At 53.1% G+C, this 18,987-nt stretch overlaps 1 protein-coding gene across 8 annotated transcripts in view; it reads right to left on the bottom strand.

Annotated features, from left to right (window-relative positions):
* The window catches only part of ANKRD11 (ankyrin repeat domain containing 11), a 163,249-nt gene that overhangs the window by 52,271 nt on the left and 91,991 nt on the right, over window positions 1–18,987 (bottom strand). The gene's annotated exons all lie outside the window — the stretch shown is intronic.

Here is an 18,987-nt window from a genome sequence, read left to right as displayed (position 1 = left end):
AAGAGACTTAACTGCAAGCAATCGGCTCGCAGGGTGGCAAGCAGGGCCCCGCCGTGGGATCAAGCCACCTTTACTCCAGCCACTGACCACTGGCCACGGGGCAAGCACCCCACAGCAGCACCTGGCCCGCGTGGGCCACCTGGGCCCCAGAGCCTCCCCGACACAATGCACGCATGCACACGTGTAAGCACACACACACAGAAGATCTCTTCTCCCGGCAGTGAAAACGTGGTGGTGTATGCTTTATTTTTCCTTATCAGTATTTCCTAATTTTCCACAATGCAGAGTATTGCTTCAGCAGTAAAAGTTGTTTCTAAAAAGAGAACAAAAGAGGTACCAGCAGCAGCCTACTTGCACTTGGCATAGGAGAGGACTCAGCTGTTCACACTGCAGTACCTGCAGCCACTGCGGGGACCCCTAAAACCTGCTCATGAGACTGAGGGAGCGCCTTCCGTTCTCACTTTGTAGAGTGTTTTTTATTGTGAATGCGTATGGAATTTTGTCACTTTTTTTGTTTGTTTGTTTGCATCTTTCGAGATGATCTCACGGCTTTTTTTATTGCGTCAGTATGGCACATTACAGCGACTGATTTTTGAATGTTAATCCAAATGTGAGTGTCTGAGATAGACCCTACCTGCATTATTATCCTTTTAAATTGCTAAATCAATTTTGCTCCAAAGTAAGGATTTTTACAGCCATATTGACGTGGGAACTGGCTTGTAGTTTTCTCATCACAACCTCCTCTGATTCTGGTATCAAGGTTATCCTGCCTCACGGACAGGTGGAGAAGCCTGTGTATGACAGACATTCCCTGTTCTTTAAGCGGTGGTAGAAATCACCAGTGAGGTCACCGGGGACTGAAGGTCTCTTTGTGTCAAGATTTTAATTAAAAATTCAATTTCTTTAATAGATACAGGGCTACTCAGGTGATCCATTTCTTCTTGAGTGAGCTTAGGTAGTTTCTTCTGTCTTTTAAGGAATTTGTCCATTTCACCTAAGTTGTCAAATTTATTGGCATAAAGTTGTTCGTAAAATTCCCTTATCCTTTTAACAGCTACAGGATCATAGTGATGTTCCCTCTCTCACGCTTGATATTGAAAATTTGTGTCTTCTTTTTTCCCTGATCAGTTTCACTAGAAGTCTATCCATTTTATTTCTTTTCAAAGAACCAACTTTTGGTTTCACTGAATTTTCTCTATTGCGTTTTCAAAAATTATCATCTTGACAGGTAAAAAAGAGCGTAGGACAAAACTCTACTCCTGTTTGCCTTAAACACTCTGAGCAAACTAAGAAGAAAACTTCATCAACCTAATAAAGGGAACCTACTAAAACTCAACAGTAACCCACTGAACTGTGAAAGACTGCACACACCAAGAGTGCCCACTCTCAACATTTCCCTTCAATACTGGGCTTTGGTCCTAGACCGTGCAGTAAGACAAGAAATACAAGGTACACAGAATGGAAAGGAAAACGTAAAACCATCTCCACTCACATGTGACAAACATATCCACACAGAAAATTCTATAGAATGTATTTTTTTTAAAACCTATTACAATAAGTGAATTTAGCAAATTTGCAAAACAGGTCGCTACGGTAAAAAAAAACAAACAAACAAATCAATTATATGTATATGCAGTACCAACAAACATTAGAAAATTGAAATTTTAAAAAGGCAAGACGATTACAATAGCACCCCCAAATTACTTAGGGATAAAATATGTGCAAGTCCTCTCTAAATACACGTAACATTCCATGTTGTTAAGATACTGATTCTCTCCAAATTGATCTACAGACTTAACACAGCCTCAATCAAAATCCCAGCTGACTTTTTTTTTTTTTTTGGTAGAAACTGATGACCTGATTCTGAAATGAACATGGAAAAGAAAAGCACAGAGCGTAGCCTCAGCAATGTTGAAAAAGAGCAATGTGGAAAGACGTACACTACCTCATTTCAAGACTTACTACAAAGCTACAGTCATGAGGACGGTGTAACACTGACCTGAGGACTGACATGCAGATCAGTGGGACAGAACGGGGGGCCCAGAAATGGACCCACATATACATGCAGCTAATCTTCAGTAAAGGTACAGCCACCACGTGGCAAACAGTCAGCTGGTCGGCAGGCAGTGCTGGAATAACTGGATATCCTCACGTGCAAAAAAAAGAAAAACAAAAAACCTTTAACCTTATACAAAAAGGATCTCAAAATGGATTGTAGAACTGAATATAAGAGCCAAAACTACCTAACTTCTAGAAGAAAACATAAGAGAAAATCTTGTGACACTGGGTTAGACAGATTTAAGACCCCAAAAGCATGAAGTATCGGAAAAAAACTGTTAGCTTGGACTAAAATTAAAACTTTGGCTCTTCAAAAGATACTTAAGAGAATGAAAAGACAAGACACAAACTGGGAGAAAATATTTGCATGACATAAATCTGGTAATGGACTTGTGTCTAAAATATATAAAGAACTCTCTAAAGTATAGAATTACAGAGGATTCTCAGTAAGACAACCCAGTTCTTAAATGGACCGAAAAAATTGATATGAAGGAATAGATACTTCACCAAAACAGCATACAAGGAACACACACACAAGAAAAGACAGTCAACATCATTTGTCATTACGGAAACAGAAATTAAACCCACAACAGGATACCACTAGAATGGCCAAAATTAGAAAGAACGACCATACCCAGTGACGGTGAGGCTACAGAGCAACGGGACGGACTCTCATTCACTGCCAGTGGAAACACAAAATTGTACAGTCACTTTGAAAAAGTTTGACAGGTTCTTTAAAAAGTTAACCATTCCCCTACCAGAAATCCCAGCTCTGAGCAGTAACCAAAATGAAAGGAAAACACAGGCACAGTGTCTGTACACAACTGTTCACAGCAGCTCTGATCGTAACAGGTAAGAACTGGAAACAGTGCAATGTCTGTAGACAGACAGGTGCTGCGTGGAACCCATGGGATGGGCGCTCAGTGGAAGGATGAATGGAGCAGTGTGGTTCCGTTCACAGCAAAGTCTAGAGAAAGAAAACCTACAGTGACCAAAGCACACCAGTCGCTTCCTGGGCCCAGGGGATGGGACGAAGGTGTTGGCTCTGAAGAGGCACTTCGGGATGATAGAGATTTCTGCGTCAGGATTGTGGTGGTAGGAATGGGGCTCCAATGATTTGTTAAACTCTGCGCACTGTACACTTAAAACTGGTGCATTTCGTTGTATTTAAACTGTGTCTCAACAAAGCACTCAAAGAGCGGGGGCAGGAGAGGCTCTGAAGACAAAGGTCCAACCACCTCTTTAAGAGGACTTTTGCTGTGAAGGGGAGCAAAGAAACAGGGTGTAGCTGGCAGCACAGTGGGTTTGGAGGATTCGGTAAAGAAGGGGAAAGGACAGCAGCTTGCGTGCCCATGTGCACTCCACGCTCAGCCCTCCAGCAACAAGCAGGGGGCTCGGGGAGAGAAGGGGGTCTCCTGGAAGCTCCACAGGAGCGGGAGCGGGGGTCCGGGGCACAGCAGAGGCCCGGCCAAGGCCTGGGGGGCTGGGAAGGAGGCCGCCTCTCTCAGCTCAGCAGGTGAACGGCTGGTGCTATGAGCACACATGCAGTCTCACTTAAACAAGATCAGACCACACTTTTTAAATGAAACATCAGATATAATCTCTTTAACGTGTCTGCAAGTTACATTCCGCACATCTGGGTTCTTTCCGTGTTTCTGCCATCACAGACAACGCATTCCTGACACGTGCCCAGGTGCACACGTGCGTGTTTCTCCATGGTAGCAGAGTGTATGATTCCAGCACACCCAGGGTCCAGAAGAGGCAAATCCTCGGAGACGGAGAGCAGATGAGTGGCTTGCCGAGGGCGGGAGGGGGGTGGGCGGCCATGACCAAGGGGCGCGGCTTCTTGCTGAGGTGGCGAGGCAGCCGTGGGGACACAGAGGCTAGGTGGGGCTGTGTGGTGTGCCGACTGTATCTCAGCAAAGCTGTTACCTTCTTCAAAAATAACCATGAGACGAGGGTCCCTAGAGACGGATGGGTCAAAGAGACAGGGCCTTGTGACGGGTGGGCCACCGCGTACCTCAGCAGAGCCCCGGCGCCCGCGGCCCCTCGCCCTGCGATCAGGGCCACCCTGCCGACACCGCACAGCCACGCCACCACCTCCCGCCGGGGCCGTGGCGCGGCCGGCGAGGCCTGTGGCCGGGGCCACCTCTGCCCCACCTGTCCGGACCACACGGCAGCTGATCTTCGGAAAGCCCAGCTCCGGCCACGCCACTCCTCAGCACAGACACCTCCCGTGGTGGCCCGTCCACCGGATGACCCAGCCTGCACGCCGAGCCCCGCCGGGCCACACGGGGTGCCAGGCGCTCAGAGGAGCCCGCTGGGTGGCCACCGCCATCCCGCCCCCGGACCCCAAGCCTCTTTCATGCCCTGCGGCTGCTCAGCAAAGGGGACCATCGGAACCAGCTTACCTTTAATCGCAAGTTTGGAGGAAGGAGATGGAATGATTAAACCTTAAGTATAGAAATACTACCGTTACAGGGTTTATTCACTTCATGCGAACACAGACGTAAAACTATAAAACAAGAGAAAGTAAACAGGAAGCTTCTACCTGTCTCTAAAGAGCATCTCGAAGGGTCGTCAGCACTAGCAGGAAGGCTCCTCACAAACGAACACCAGCCCCGGGCAACCGGACGGAGCTGGTTCCAGGCAGCACTTCTAACGGCAGACACACGGCCAACACAACGGCACACCCGGCAGCACTGCGACACCAGAACAAGGCCCTGAGCGCGCTGCCAGGCCGGCAGGGTGTGCGGGGGCCGGGCGGAGCCTCCTCAGCTGGGCGTCCCTCTGTAAGGACAGGCAGGGGCCCCGCGCCACCCCCGCCCTCACGGTCCACCCGTGGCGTCATTTCACTGCTTTTCAGGAATACGTGGCACAGTGGCTGAAACACACACCTCCCCTCTTGCACGTCTTGCGAGGCCTTGCATCTTCAAGAATTAATCTTACGTGCGGCAAACAAAAAAATGCTCTTGTTGAAGCAAGATAGCTCACCCTAGGATTTGACAGCGTCCTGTTGCCTGCTCCCTCTGAATTTAAGTGAAAGGAAACTCTGAGAAATGACTTCATGACTTCATGAATATTAGACAAGTCACCAAATGCTTAAGAGGCTGAAGACGGTCAGTATTTCAGCAGGCGGAGCCTGGCCGAGCAGCACCGACCCTGAGAGGCAGCCGGTCTCCTGCCCCAGCAGCCCCATCACCAGGAAAGGTGCCGGGGCCACCACAAGCTCGGACAGAGGGCCGGGTGGGGGCCCGGGCAGCCCACCGCGGGGCTGCAGGAACCAGGTGGTTGATCCATCTGCAGCTGTTCTGTCATCTAGGTGTGGCGGGGTGACATGGCAAGGTCCGTTCTACTTCCTTTAAGAATGGAAAGCCCCAATGGCAGGGGTGGGCAGCGGGGGATGGACACTCAGAGTTCCAGGGAGTTCAGACAGCAACGCGCTGCAGACGCACTAGAATACATGAAGGAAAGCTCGGGGTCGCAGTTAGTTTCCATCTAACAACGTTAGAAAAACCTAAAGGTTACCAAGTCTTCCCAGGCAGATGGACACTGGCTGTGTGTGTAGCTGCCCATGACCCCAAGGCCAGCACCAAATCTGAAGGAGGAGCGAGGGGCAGCGGACCCCCACCTTTTCGCTCGCTCCCAGCTTCCTCCCAGCCCAAGCGGGTCTTGCTGCCACCCTCGGCAAACCTGCAAGGATCACACACACAGGAGCAGCCACAGCAGGGAAGAGCTGATGGTCCCACTTCCGGGATTTTAAAAGCAAAGTTTCTCTTCCCACTTCTGGTATTTTAAAAGCAAAGGTTTGTTTTTGTTTTGCTCCATAATGAACAAAAGAAAAAGCAAAGATGCTTATTTTTACTTAGTCCTGGAATAAGCAGAGACACACTGAAGGTGGGTAGTTTCTTAAGGACCCATTCACAATGAGCACTCGTGCTCCACTCAACGGGAGGCAAGGCCCCTTGCGGAACTGTCTCGTGGAGCCATTAAATAACCCCAAGAAAGGAGACGGGGAACACAGATCATTCTCATCCACAGCAGGGAGATCCGTGACTTGCCCAAGATCACAAGAAACGGAACCCAGAGAAGCAGCGAGGCCTCTCCTGCCTAATCCCTCCGCACCGGAGCTGGTGCGCACTGGCCCGGAGCAGAGGGGCAGGCCCAGGGCAAAGACGAGAGCCAGACTGACCCCGCCCACTGGAGGGACGTCCCCACCCACCAGAGGGACGCAGTCAGTGTGAACCTGTGTGGGTGAGCTTTTAATAAATAATTCAAGGCCCCTCACGTTACTACTGCAGAGAGCAAACAGATGACTGCAAAAGCATTTTGAAAACCTTACCATGAGCTGGGACTGCTTTTCACTAACAAAGCACAGTATTTTTTTTATTCTCAAGTTTCTGATCCTTACCTTTTTAAAAATATGACATTATAGATTGCAAATAACAGCCTGTTGTGAATTTTTTAAAATTATTTATTATTGATTCTCAACAAGTCCACATGAGACGTCTCCTGTGAAGGGAGTGAAATGGAAACTTCCAGTGATGAGCACAGGCTTCCCAGGCCGCCATCGACTGGACCCGGGGACACTGGATGTCAGCTGACCTTGGTCAGAAGAGGAAACAAGCTCAGGAAGCTGGAAGGAGCAGAACAGGCCTTACAGCCAGGATGCAGTAAGGAGCACGTTCCCAGAACGACACTGCTGATTCAAGTGCCAGCTCTGTGAAAAAGGTACAGCGTGATTTTGGGGACCTCCCCAAAAGGACATTTTGCACATAATAAATGTCAAGAGAAGCCAGGGTGTCACCTCCCAGGGCTGCTCCGAGGCCCTTCAGCCATCATCTCCAAGGGGTCAACTCCTGGACCCCTGGTACACTGCTGGCGAGAATGTAAAACAGTACAGCTGCTGTGCAAAACAATATGGCAAGTCCTCAAAAAGTGCAACTGAGAATTACCATGTGACCCAGCAATTCCACTTCTAAGCATACACCCTCCCCCAAACGAGAGCAGGGTTTCAAAGCGATACTTGCTCCGCCATGTTCACAGCAGCATTACTCACAAGAGTCAAACACAACATGGAAGCAACCCAAGTGTCCATCGACAAATGAATGGATGGAAAAAAATGTGGTTTATCTCTACAATGGAATATTCATTATTCGGCCTTAAAAAGGAAGGAAATTCTGCAATACGCTACCACACAGACTTCAGAACATTGAGGACATTATGCTCAGTGAAATAAGCCAGTCACAGAAAGACAAATACTATAAGATTCCACGGATATGAGGTCCTTGGAAGTGTCAAACCCACAGAGACACACAGCAAAGGGGATGACAAGGGGCCGTCTGTAACCGCTGGCATCACAGCCCATCCCGGCCCGCCTCCTTCCCCCCCCAACGGATGGCCCTCTCCTGCTCAGAGGGGGAGCACACACACCAGGCAAAGGCCTGCCGTACCCACGCCCAGGTCCTCACCAGGGTGACCCCCTGCAAGGGAGGCAGGAAGGGGCCATGCCCGTGACAGAGTGAACCAGGGGGTCACCGCAGCCAGCCCCCTGGACCCCTCTGTGGGGAGGGCCCACGGCTGTTCCTGCTTGTGGCGGCATCTGGGAGGGCAGAGAGAGCAAGCCTGGCCGGCACTCCAGGGGAGGGGGGCCCTGGGGTGGGGCCGACGACACCCCACCCTCCCCCAGCAGCCCTCCCCCAGCAGCCCTCTCCTGCCCGACAAGCTGGAGGCTCCATTCAGGGCAACCTTCCTTTCTATTCTTTCTGTAAAGAGCACTGGAGTGATGGGACTTCCCTGGTGGCACAGTGGTTACGAATCCGCCTGCCGATGCAGGGAACACGGGTTCGATCCCTGGTCCGGGAAGATCCCACATGCCGCAGAGCAACTAAGCCCCTGTGCCACAACTACTGAGCGTGCTCTCTAGAGCCCATGTGCCACAACTACTGAGCCCGCACGCCACAGCAACTGAAGCCCGCACGCCTAGAGCCCGTGCTCCGCAACAAGAAAAAGCCCGCGCACCGGCAACTAGAGAAAGCCTGCACATAGCAACGAAGACCCGATGCACCCAAAAAAATAAATAAAATGAATCTGTTAAAAAAAAAAAAAAAAAGAAGACGACGACGAACACTGCAGTGAAAGTAACGAAAAGCAGGAAGTCCTTCACAACACAAGTCAGGCATCATTACTACGCTCAACTTCTGACATCTATCTTTAAAAATGGTCCTGTGGACTTCCCTGGTGGTCCAGGGAGTAAGACTCCGCACTCCTAATGCAGTGGGCCCCGGTTCAACCCCTGGTCAGGGAACTAGATCCTGCACGCCGCGGCTAAGAGACCGTGCAACCAAATAAATAAATAAACATTAAAACAAAAGCCAAAACAAAAACCGGTCCTGTGGCTAGTCCTCCTCCTCCCGTGAGACCAGGCCCACTCCCACAGTCACAGGCCCCCGGGGCTTCTCCAGGCAGGGCGCCCGGAGCTATGTGCCCTCCTCGAACACCACCAGGGACAAGCACATCCACAGCCTTGGGTCCCAAAGACCACCACCCCCACCCCTGCCCATCGCTGGTTTTAGCGACGAAGAAACTGAGGGATCAGATGCAACTTTTAACCTCTCGCCACGGGTCACTATGAAGGGCCGAGCTCTTAGCCACGTCAGCGCGGGTTTCACGTCACCCACACCCGCTTCCTGCTTCTACGCGTGTGCAGCGCAGCAACAGCACAGGCGGCAGTGCAGGCGTGCCTCGGCCACTGGTACCGGGTTTCCACGCTGGGTTCGTCACCGGCACCTGGGTAAGACCTCCCCGTAACGACTGTTCCCGTGGGCCTCACGCAGAGGCTCTGTTTCAGCTGAAGTGGGTGTTCAGAAAGGTCAGAACACGCAGCACCTGGAGCCGCCTCGGCTCCACCAGCGGGGGGACCAGTGGGGGCACCAGCGGGGGCACCAGCGGGGGGACCAGCGGGGGCACCAGCGGGGGGACCAGCGGGGGCACCAGCGGGGGGACCAGCGGGGGGACCAGCGGGGGGACCAGCGGGGGCACCTGCGTGGACATTCTCTAAACTTCATCTCTAAAGGCAAGAGCAGCCAGGCCCAGAGGCTTCCGTGCTGGGAGGGCGCCGCGCCCCCCCCCCGCCCCTGCTGACACCAATGCTCGCTCCCTGCAGGTCTCAGAAGGTGATGCTCTGAAAGCCCCAGAGGGTGAAGAAGAAGGGCAGCCTCGGACAGTGGACAACCAGACGGCCTGACACCAAGGCACTTTCCCGGGTCAATCGCCAGGTTAACTTCACAGCCATCAAAAGTGCCAGGCGCGCTCTGCCCCTGAGACGGGCGCTCACGGCCGACACTGGAGAGCACGCAGCAGGCCCGGATGCCAGCCTCCTTGAGCCAGCAAACTCCATGTCTCTCTGAGAGTTTTACTTTTAGGGTTAGTATCTGCGCCCCCCCTCCTTTTTTTAGACTAAGATTCTGGAACATTGTTCACAGCCATTTAAACCTCTGCTAGTAAAACACAAGAGGACGGCCAGCTGAATGAGGATGCAGATGCCATCAACTCTGCTTCTCCAAAACACCACAGACGACCAAACACAGCATACAAGGAAACAACGGTGACCGGATGTGCGTGACCCTCACAGGCAGCAGACAGCACCCCCTCCACCTGGGACACAACACCCGCCCAGCTGTCTGTCCACAGGCAGGAGGGCTGGGCGACAACAGGGGTCCCGTGTCCCACACACGACCTCTTCTCCACGCATCCTCTGCTCCACGCGCCCCGAGGTCCCCACAGTGCCACTGCCCGCGTCCTCCCTCGAGGGCGCCTCCGGAAAACACAGCCTAGAAACCAGACCACGGGCGCAGCCCACACACCACCGTGCCGCCAGGAAGCGAGTGCCAGGCGCCGAGGGCTCAGGATTCTTTCTTATTTTCAGCGAAGACCAAATAAGATCATCCAGGAGCCCGCTGCTGTGGACACCGCACCAGACCTTCCCTGCCAAGGGCCTCCCACCTCCTCCCTCGGGTCCAACGTCTGGACAGTCCGCTAAGCCCACACCCCGAGGCCAGGCCGCCAAAACCCTTCTTCGTGTTTCAGCGCCTTCTACGCCACAAAGGCCACCGTCCGCCCCTCTGCCCCTCGCGGGGTACACTGAAAGTGCAGCTGGAAGGTAATATCGCAAGAGCCACCTGCATCCACCTTCACACCCACAATGAAAAAGCACAGCACACCCTCAGTGGTGCAGAGAGGAAGATGGGATGGCATTCACCACGGTTTTGCGTAAAAGCTACAAAATCCCAAAGTGCATGTCACAGATGCCAAAAGCAGCATCACGGATTTTAGCTGACCAACACGCCTGGAGTGAGTGGCAGTTATGCTGTGCAACAAGACTCTAGAGCTGCGTGCCTTAAACCAAAGGCCCACAGGCCTGGGTCCGCCTCCTGCCAGGGCTGGCGCTCCAAGAATTCCCGCCCCTCTGGGTACAACAGCAACACGGCATGAATGGCAGTGAAAAGGCTTCCAGGGACAGCCACCCTTGGGCAGAATGAACTGCACGGAGCCTGGAGCACGCATGTCACCAACATTCAGCCGCCTCATCTAATGGACAAGGGCCCCCTTTCCGTGTGTGTGTGTCTGCGTGTGTGTGTCTCTGTGTGTGTGTCTGTGTCTGTGTGTGTCTGTGTGTGTCGAGGGGCTATGGAGAGAAGAGGAAGAGTCACATCCACCAAGAACTCCCACAAGAGAGACCCAGGTAGTGAAGCATCCTGCTCAGCTGGCCTAGAGCCTGACCCGCATGGTAAGGCCCGTGGCCGGCCTCGGGGCACTGGGCTATGCCTCCCGGGGCAATGCAGCCACACGCTCTGCAGTCGGGCTCACAGCCCACTACGGCACAGAGTGAGTTATTCCAAGCCTGGGCCCCCTGCCTGCGCTGCTCAGCACCACCCACCCACTTCTTCCCTGTGAAGACCCCCTCGGGCCTTGCCTTCTTCCTCCAAGTCTGAGGCCCTCTCCACACAGGTGGGGAGCCCCGCCTGAGGCCCACCCAGGCCCCAGGGCACACCCCCATAGTTACAGCTGAAAACATTGAAAGTGCTATCTTCTTTGGTTATACACAGGTCAAATCCCATGGTATCCTCATAAGCAGGGAAGCGCCCACCACCAGACGGCTCCACCCAGCAGCACCAGGGCAGTATCCCGTGTCTACTTAGAACCAAATCAAAGAGATAACAGTTGCAAAATGAAGCACAACACTGAGGCCTGAAGGAAATGAAACACAATAAATATTCACCAAACGTAACCCAAATCCAAGTTGGGAAAACATATCTATCAATATTTATTTAAGACATACAATATTTCCAGGCTAAAGAATTCTGGTCAGAAATGGGTACATTTTCGGGATTTCCATGGGGGCGCAGTGGTTAAGAATCTGCCTGCCAGTGCAGGGGACATGGGTTCGAGGCCTGGTCCGGGAAGATCCCACATGCCGCGGAGCAACTAAGCCCATGCGCCACAGCCACTGAGCCTGCGCTCTAGAGCCCGCGAGCCACAGCTACTGAAGCCCGCGTGCCACAGGTACTGAGCCTGCGCTCTAGAGCCCATGCTCCGCAACAAGAGCAAGCCACCGCAATGAGAAGCCCACACACCACAACGAAGAGTAGCCCCCCCACTTGCTGCAACTAGAGAAAGCCCGCGTGCAGCAACAAAGACCCAACGCAGCCAAAAATAAATAATTTTTTAAAAACTTAAAACAAAAAAAGGTAGATTTTCATTCTAATTTTTTTCATTCACTCTACAATCTGAAGCATTGTACAGTGAATGAAAAATCTTTAAATTTACCCTGTAATTTGACAATGCGTACAAATTTGTTAATATGCTTAAATGCCAGGCAAGGGTTATAAGACAGTCTTATGAAGTTTTGAAATAGGAAAGAAAGAAAGAAACAAAGAAGGAAGGAAGGAAGGAAGAAAGAAAAAGAAAAAAAGAAAGAAAGAAAAACCACGCTTACATTGTCTACAACTCTGTGTCCAGAATTTAGGGAAATCAACCCAAATTTTCTTTGCATTCTATTAAATTCACATGCAATCTCTGTGCCAAGCCTGGCTCAATACTTCTATACACCAAACAGCCTACACTTAGTTCTGTCACACACCCCAGCGTAGTCTGGGTAACGGGCCACCAGGTTCCCACCCCTGCCCATCAGGGAGGGAAGGGAGCCTCTTCCCCAGCACCTGGGCCCCAGAGGTCTCGGGGGACACTCCGGGCAACCCACCAGCTTTCTGTCGCTGCAGTGACCTCTGGCAGGACCAGCAAAAAGACCACCCAGGTGGGGTGACCTCTCGGGAGGGCGGGGTGTCTGCCGGCCAAGAGACCCTGCAATGCACGGAGGCTACTGGACTTTCTGGAACTTGCCTTCCCGAACATGCCAAAACTCGTGCGCGTTGGGCTTGCCCCCAACTCCTCCCGCTCTGCGTCCGCAGACACAGGGGACCGTGCTCAGGGGAGCCCAACACAACCCTGTCTTCGTGACAAATCAGCTGCAACTTGCCTGCAACCAGCAGACTCTTGCTAAAGACTGGGGCTCCCAACCCAGCCCCTTCCCAGCTGTGCCACGTGGGTGTTGGCACGTGCTCACAGGCAGGTCAGTGGCACTTAATGGGACAGAACCCACGACATCAGTTTAACAAAGCAAGTCCCCGGAGCTGGCCACCCAGCTCTGGGCACCCCGCATGCCAAGCCTGGTCCCAGGAGGCTGACCCTGGGGAGGGCCAGATGGAGGCCCTTTGGCCTCTGCAAGCTGCGCTGTTGTGAACAACTCGTTACAAACGTGAAAACCACCCTTATCAATCTGGCTGTACAAACTCAGGCCACAAATACAAACACTGGCCTGTGGCCAACTAGCGTGCAGCCCAAATCCCTCGCCGTCCCCCCCCACACTTGGGCCCTCCACCAGAAGACCCAACAGAGCCCACTGCCACCGCGGGCCTCCCAATGACCAGGAGCACCTCACTCCCGGCACCGTGCGCAGGGACCGTGAGAGCACCCAGCCCGGCCCAACATCCAACACGACCCTGGGCTCCCAAGAGTGCGGGCTCCCAAGACTCACGGGCCGAGGCTGAGCCCAGGGTCCCTGCTCTGCAGTGTGCTTCCTTGGGGGCCAAACCTGAGACCGCCCTGCACGGCAACCCAAGGAAACCAGAGGGGGCTCTGGCTTTCAAACCATCTCTCCCAGATGTGTGGCTGCCCGAGACAACTCACGGCCCCCGCACGCTGCCTTCAGGGGTGCCTCCCCGCCCACCAACGTCCTGATGACGTCTGGTGGCCGCGCACGTGCCACCCCCCCATGCCACCTCCCTCAGACCCCAGGTCCAGCTCTTAGAAAACACCTCCTAGACACACATCGTACGCTACTACTCACTCCTTATTTTGGACTAAAGCCAGTTCTCTTTGAGGGAAGTAACATTGAAACAGTAATCCAAAGCTAGAGAGCACTTGTACATTCCCTGTTTCATCCATACGGAAGCAGACAGACTTGTCATGTGTTACATGTTCCTCATCTGCTACTGGGCACCCCCCGGGGCCCAACAGTGAGCCCCACATGGGAAGGTCTCTCTGGAAGATGCTGCACCTGCAGCAAATGTCTCTGTTACCAAGGGGCTGCCCTTCCCTGGCTCCCAGTTCCGTTCACAAGGCCTGCGTTCAGCGGTGTCACCAACAGGCCCTCAAACCAGCTTCCGACATCCCTTTCAACACACATCTTGTCCAGCCTTTTCTCTTTAGCACTTTCTCTTGCTCTCAAATTAATTTCTTGCTCAACAGGAAAATTCAGAGCAACAGAAACCCACGGGCCAGGGGTGGCGGGATGGCAGCAGAGCGCCCTAGCGTCTTCCAGAAGGACGCGAGCCGCCGGTGGAAGAGCCCCTGCAGGCCTCCCTCAGCCCCCTCGGCCCTGGCAGCCCACGCCAGACTCGGCAAGATGCGCAGGGACCCCAACCTCCACGGGCTTCCCCAAAGAGAACGTGACTCTCTCACCGCCAAAGGCTCCAGTCACAGCGAAGAGCAGAGCAACATGTCCACTCCTGGTGTAGCCTGAGACAAACACACACGCACACACAAACCTGTGTGCTCGTGTCCGCAGCTGCACGGTGCACAGTCGCCAAGGGGAGGAGACGATTCAGGGGTCTGTCGACTCACGAATGGATCACCAAGATGTGGGTACTGCCACACGGTGAACTATGACTCGGCCACAAAAAGGAACGGCGCCCCGCTACACGAGATGCGGATAACTGACAACACGATGCTCGCGGAAGCTCCCAGACACAGACGACGTTTATGGGCAAATCCACAGAGATGGGAAGCAGGTCAGCGGTTACAGGTGACAAACAACATCAGGGGGTCCTCGTGGTACGGGAGCTGTTCTTGTGTCCTGACTGCGGTGTTGCATACAGGGAGCCAAGGACACACACACATCTAGGTAACAACAAGGCAGTCTGAGTAAAATCAGAGGATTTGACCAAAGCCTGTATGCTACCCTGGTTGTGATGTTGTCCAGTTTTGCAAAATGTTACCATTAGAGAAAACAGGCCAAGTGTACAAGGCTCTCTCTGTGTTATTTCCTACACTTGCATGTGACTCTACAAAGATCTCAAGAAAATCCACACACACACACATACACACATACAAGCCACAAGGAGCCAGCCTATCTCAACACCCATGCACCACGAGCACGCAACCCCCAGCCCCACCGACAGGTCCCAGCTGAGGGCTTGAGCTCTGAGAGGCTGGGGACGTCCCCCAGGCTCAGCCCATGCTTGCGTGAGAAAGCAAACCTTGTTTAGATGCAAGCTTCAGGAAGAGCAGGGAAAGGGAGGGGCCGTTTCAGTCAGGTGTGGTGAGAAGGGATTGGTGGTCAAAACACTGGAATCAGTAAAACCAGCTTCTCTCCCTTTGCAAGAACCCGTGTGCTCGGGCTTCCCTGGGGGCGCAGTGGTTAAGAACCTGCCTGCCAACGCAGGGGACATGGGTTCAAGCCCTGGTCCGGGAAGATCCCACATGCCGCGGAGCAACTAAGCCCGTGCGCCACAACTACTGAGCCTGCGCTCTAGAGCCCACGAGCCACAACTACTGAGCCCGCATGCCTAGAGCCCATGCTCTGCAACAAGAGAAGCCACCGCAGTGAGAAGTCCATGCACCGCAACGAAGATCAGGCCCCGCTCGCCGCAACTAGAGAAAGCCCACGCGCAGCAACGAAGACCCAACACAGCCTAATTAATTAATTAATTAATTAATTTAAAAAAGAAAGAAAAGCAGAATAAAATGATTTTAAAAAAAAGAAAAGAATCTGTGTGCTCCATCACAGGCTTTCTTCTCAGGGCTCAGCACACTCAGCTGAAAGGACCTGCATCCCAGGGTGGCCAGCGTGCATCCCCACAGCAGCTCTGAGGACATGCGTACAGCCGTCGGGGCCCACGTGGAGAAGTTTCCCGAAGGGCCTGTTGCCACATCTGGCAGTCCGATCCGCTCCCTGGCCTAAGGGTGCTCGTGGGACAGCAGCTCCTGCCCCCGGCCCAGGGAGCAATGCCGAGTCTCCATGTGGTCCAGCCATCACCCTGGAGCCGCTCAACAGCCGCTGTGGGGTCTCATCGGCATTCCCACGCCCTACAAACCGGGCCATATGCAATGCCAAAGGTGGGTCACTGAAAACCGCTTTTTCAAAAATCCAATTAAAGCTCTAAAGGTGAAGCCAGAGGGATGATGGATTCACAAACGCAAAGGCAGGAGTGAGGGTCTGCACTGAGCACAGGGCCCCTCCCACCGACTCCTGCCACAAACTGAAGGAACACAAAGACCACCAACGATGGCACCTGACTCTCACATAAATAAAAGATTTTAAATTCAGTTCTGAGAAAATTTACCACTAGAGTTCACACCCTTATGAGGAAAAACCAACTACATGCATTGCGAGACAGACCATAATACTCGAAGTCTAAGGAAAAGGCCCTGCACACCGTCTGCGGAAGGTGCGGCACCCACCAGGTGGGCCCGCAGCACAGCGCCAGCAGTCTGCAAGGACAGAATCACCAACACCAGCCGCTGACACCAGCCATCGCTAGAAGAACCAAGGGAAAGGTTTTAAGTCTTTAACTGTTAGACTTACTACTGAAGTACGTGCAGGTAAAGTGATATGATATCACGGATTTACTTTAAAATACTAAAATTTAAAAATTTTTTAAAAAGAAGGAAAACAAAGACACACACAAGCAGGGGAAGAAACAGAACCAAATGCTGGTAATTGCTGAAACTGTACACAGAGTGTGTATGATTGTCTCAGATTCTGGGAGTGGTTGGAAAATGGAAGGTGAAATAAAAATGTTACCTTTACATGTGCTGTGAGACCGCACATGCCGGGGCTCCTGACAATGCGCCGTCCACCCTCAGGCGGCCAGAGCTGTCTGTCCATCCCTAGACTTTTCCTGAACGACCCCGTCACCTTCAGAGTCATGCACAGCATGGCCGCATGCACGCTCCTCCGCACACGTGCACACGCGTGCACACACACGCGCATGAACGCCTGGGGAGGACCAGAGAAACCAGTCCATGTTTTCACTACAGGAAATGAACTCTTGAGGTCCCAGCCACGCCCTCCCTCAACATCACAACCATAAAGGGCTCTCCTGCCCCGCCTCCAGATCACGGGCAGGGGACCAGGCACTGTCGCACAGTGGGGGTGGAGAAGGCCTTCAAAGGTCATCCAGTCTAACCCAAAACAGTTCAGTTACTTTCCCACGATTCTAAAGCAAGCTAATGGTTAGCCTGAACAGAAAAACCGTACTTCCAAAATCACACCAAAATAAGTCACGTGGCTGTGAGGTAAACGACAACACCCACATCACGTCAACCCTGGGTCTGGGCTGCCGGAACCCTCCCCAGCCAGCCCTGCGCGCCGCAGTGGCACTGACAGCAGCGGCCGCAGTAGCGTGTTCTGGTCCCTAAACACATGCGCAGACAAGTGGCACCTGTACCTGCCATGGGCACCACGACCACGGCCATGCTCCCCCCAGGGGCTTCCTGGAGAGCAGGAGGAGGGCAAGCTGCGGATACGGGAACCTCAGTTCCCAAGTCCAGGCGCGTAATTGGGGCGGGGGGGGGCGGGGGGTGGGGAGATGCTGAACTGCCCTCCTGGTCACGGGGCGACACCGCGGCCACCGACAGGAGACATGGCCTCGCCGGAAACCAGCCACTCCGGAAAGAAAGAAACTGGCGCGAGACCATACCAGCACCTGACATTTGTGTTCCCATGAGATGCTTCACTTAGCAAAAATCAAAACACTGAGTAACTCTCACATTCACCCAAGACCCACAGGCAAGCTCGGAGCACACACGTGTCCACCTGCCTGCACACCTTTTACAGTGACCAGATCGACACGGTCAGTACAATTACTTGTGATGAGATCTGTTGATTCCAAGCGTTTCACAGAAACAGAGGTGGGGCTCAAGTCTCGGGAGGCGGTACCAGCTGGGCAGGAGGCCTGAGTCCTGGCCCAAGTGGCCTGAGTGCCCATGCAGGCCCATCAGCTTCTGGAGGAGAGCATCAGGGCCTCTTCCCCGCCCTGGACAGAGGCTTTCGCGACAAGCAAGCACCTGCTGACCTAGGACACATCCCCGAGGGTGCAGTGCTCCCCGACCAACCTCTCACCTTTCAGCCACAGACACCTTTTCTCCATCCCGTGGCAGAAAGGCTGAACCAGGACATGGGGCGCCCAAGTTCAGGGTCTTGAAACTAAGGGGGGCTCAGGGTGAGCTCTGCTGCCACCAAGGCCCTCACCCCTGTCCATCCAGACCCAGCGGGCACACCAAAGGTGACCACTCCTGCTTCCCGGCAGGGCTCTACGCTTTCCCATCGAAAGAGGAGCGCTGTGCGAGCCATTCCCCTAACCCCTGCCTACCTCCAGCCTGCGCTCTCCTGGCCTCACCCACAGGGGTGGAGTCGGCTCTCTGCCGGGCAGGATACGCGCCTCTGGTGGCTAGGGCTTCAGGATCCAAAGTTCCCCAGCGTCCTCTCTCACCCCTTCCATTCCCTCCCCAAGCCCTCAGGTCCTCTCTGGAAATCCCTTTCCTCTGAACTTCTATCAACCGTGTTTACTATTAGTGTACTTAGATACCTGTATTGCTGATATTTTATGTCTCATTTCATGAACTCATCTGTTGAACAATGAGAATCCGGGGCCTCAAAAAATACTTAACACGGCACTTAATACTCAGCAAGTATTCAAGAAAAGAACAAACTTGATGACTGAAGGCTACATAACACAAGTCCCGGGTGCTGGTCCTCTTGAACCCTCTTACTTCTTTGTGCTTTGCAACAAAGTTAGACTGATACATGGTCGTTTTCTACCCACGCTTCCACAAAGTTGCAGTGAGAGACTCATTTGCTTACAAGTGAACGATGGGTGCAGAGCGTGCAAGAAAGACAAAACTTGTAAATAATTATTTTACTGGTAATTGCCTTCACCTTCGCTCCTCCCCGTGACATCCTTTAAACATAAAGCCTCTTTCAAACATTACTATCAGATTTCGCAAACGTACAGTATTTTAACAGAAATCATCCAGATCTTGTGCTTCTGATCTGAGCCATTCTCTTCACCAAATCAGTCCCCCCCGAGAGCAGGCTCAGCAACCCTGGCCGCCGGGCCCATCCGTGAGCACAGTTCTAAGTGACGGTGCTCACTAGCACACACGTCACCGTGGCCACTTTTGTTGTGCACCAACAGAGACTTCACAGCCAGCAAAGCCAACTGGCCCAGACGGAAAGAGCATGCCGGCCTGCTCAGGGCTGCCTTCCTCAACAAGGTTCCGTGAGAGAATCAGACACCACCGTGTGTAATGAGCTAACTTCTCTCTATGCTTCCAGACCATGCCATCCAGGCAGCACCCTAACCA

The sequence above is a fragment of the Eubalaena glacialis genome, chromosome 18 (assembly GCF_028564815.1).
Source record: "Eubalaena glacialis isolate mEubGla1 chromosome 18, mEubGla1.1.hap2.+ XY, whole genome shotgun sequence".
Classification (NCBI taxonomy): Eukaryota; Metazoa; Chordata; class Mammalia; order Artiodactyla; family Balaenidae; genus Eubalaena; species Eubalaena glacialis.
The sequence above is the reverse complement of the archived record's forward strand: the minus strand, read 5'-3'. Positions and strand labels throughout refer to the sequence as shown.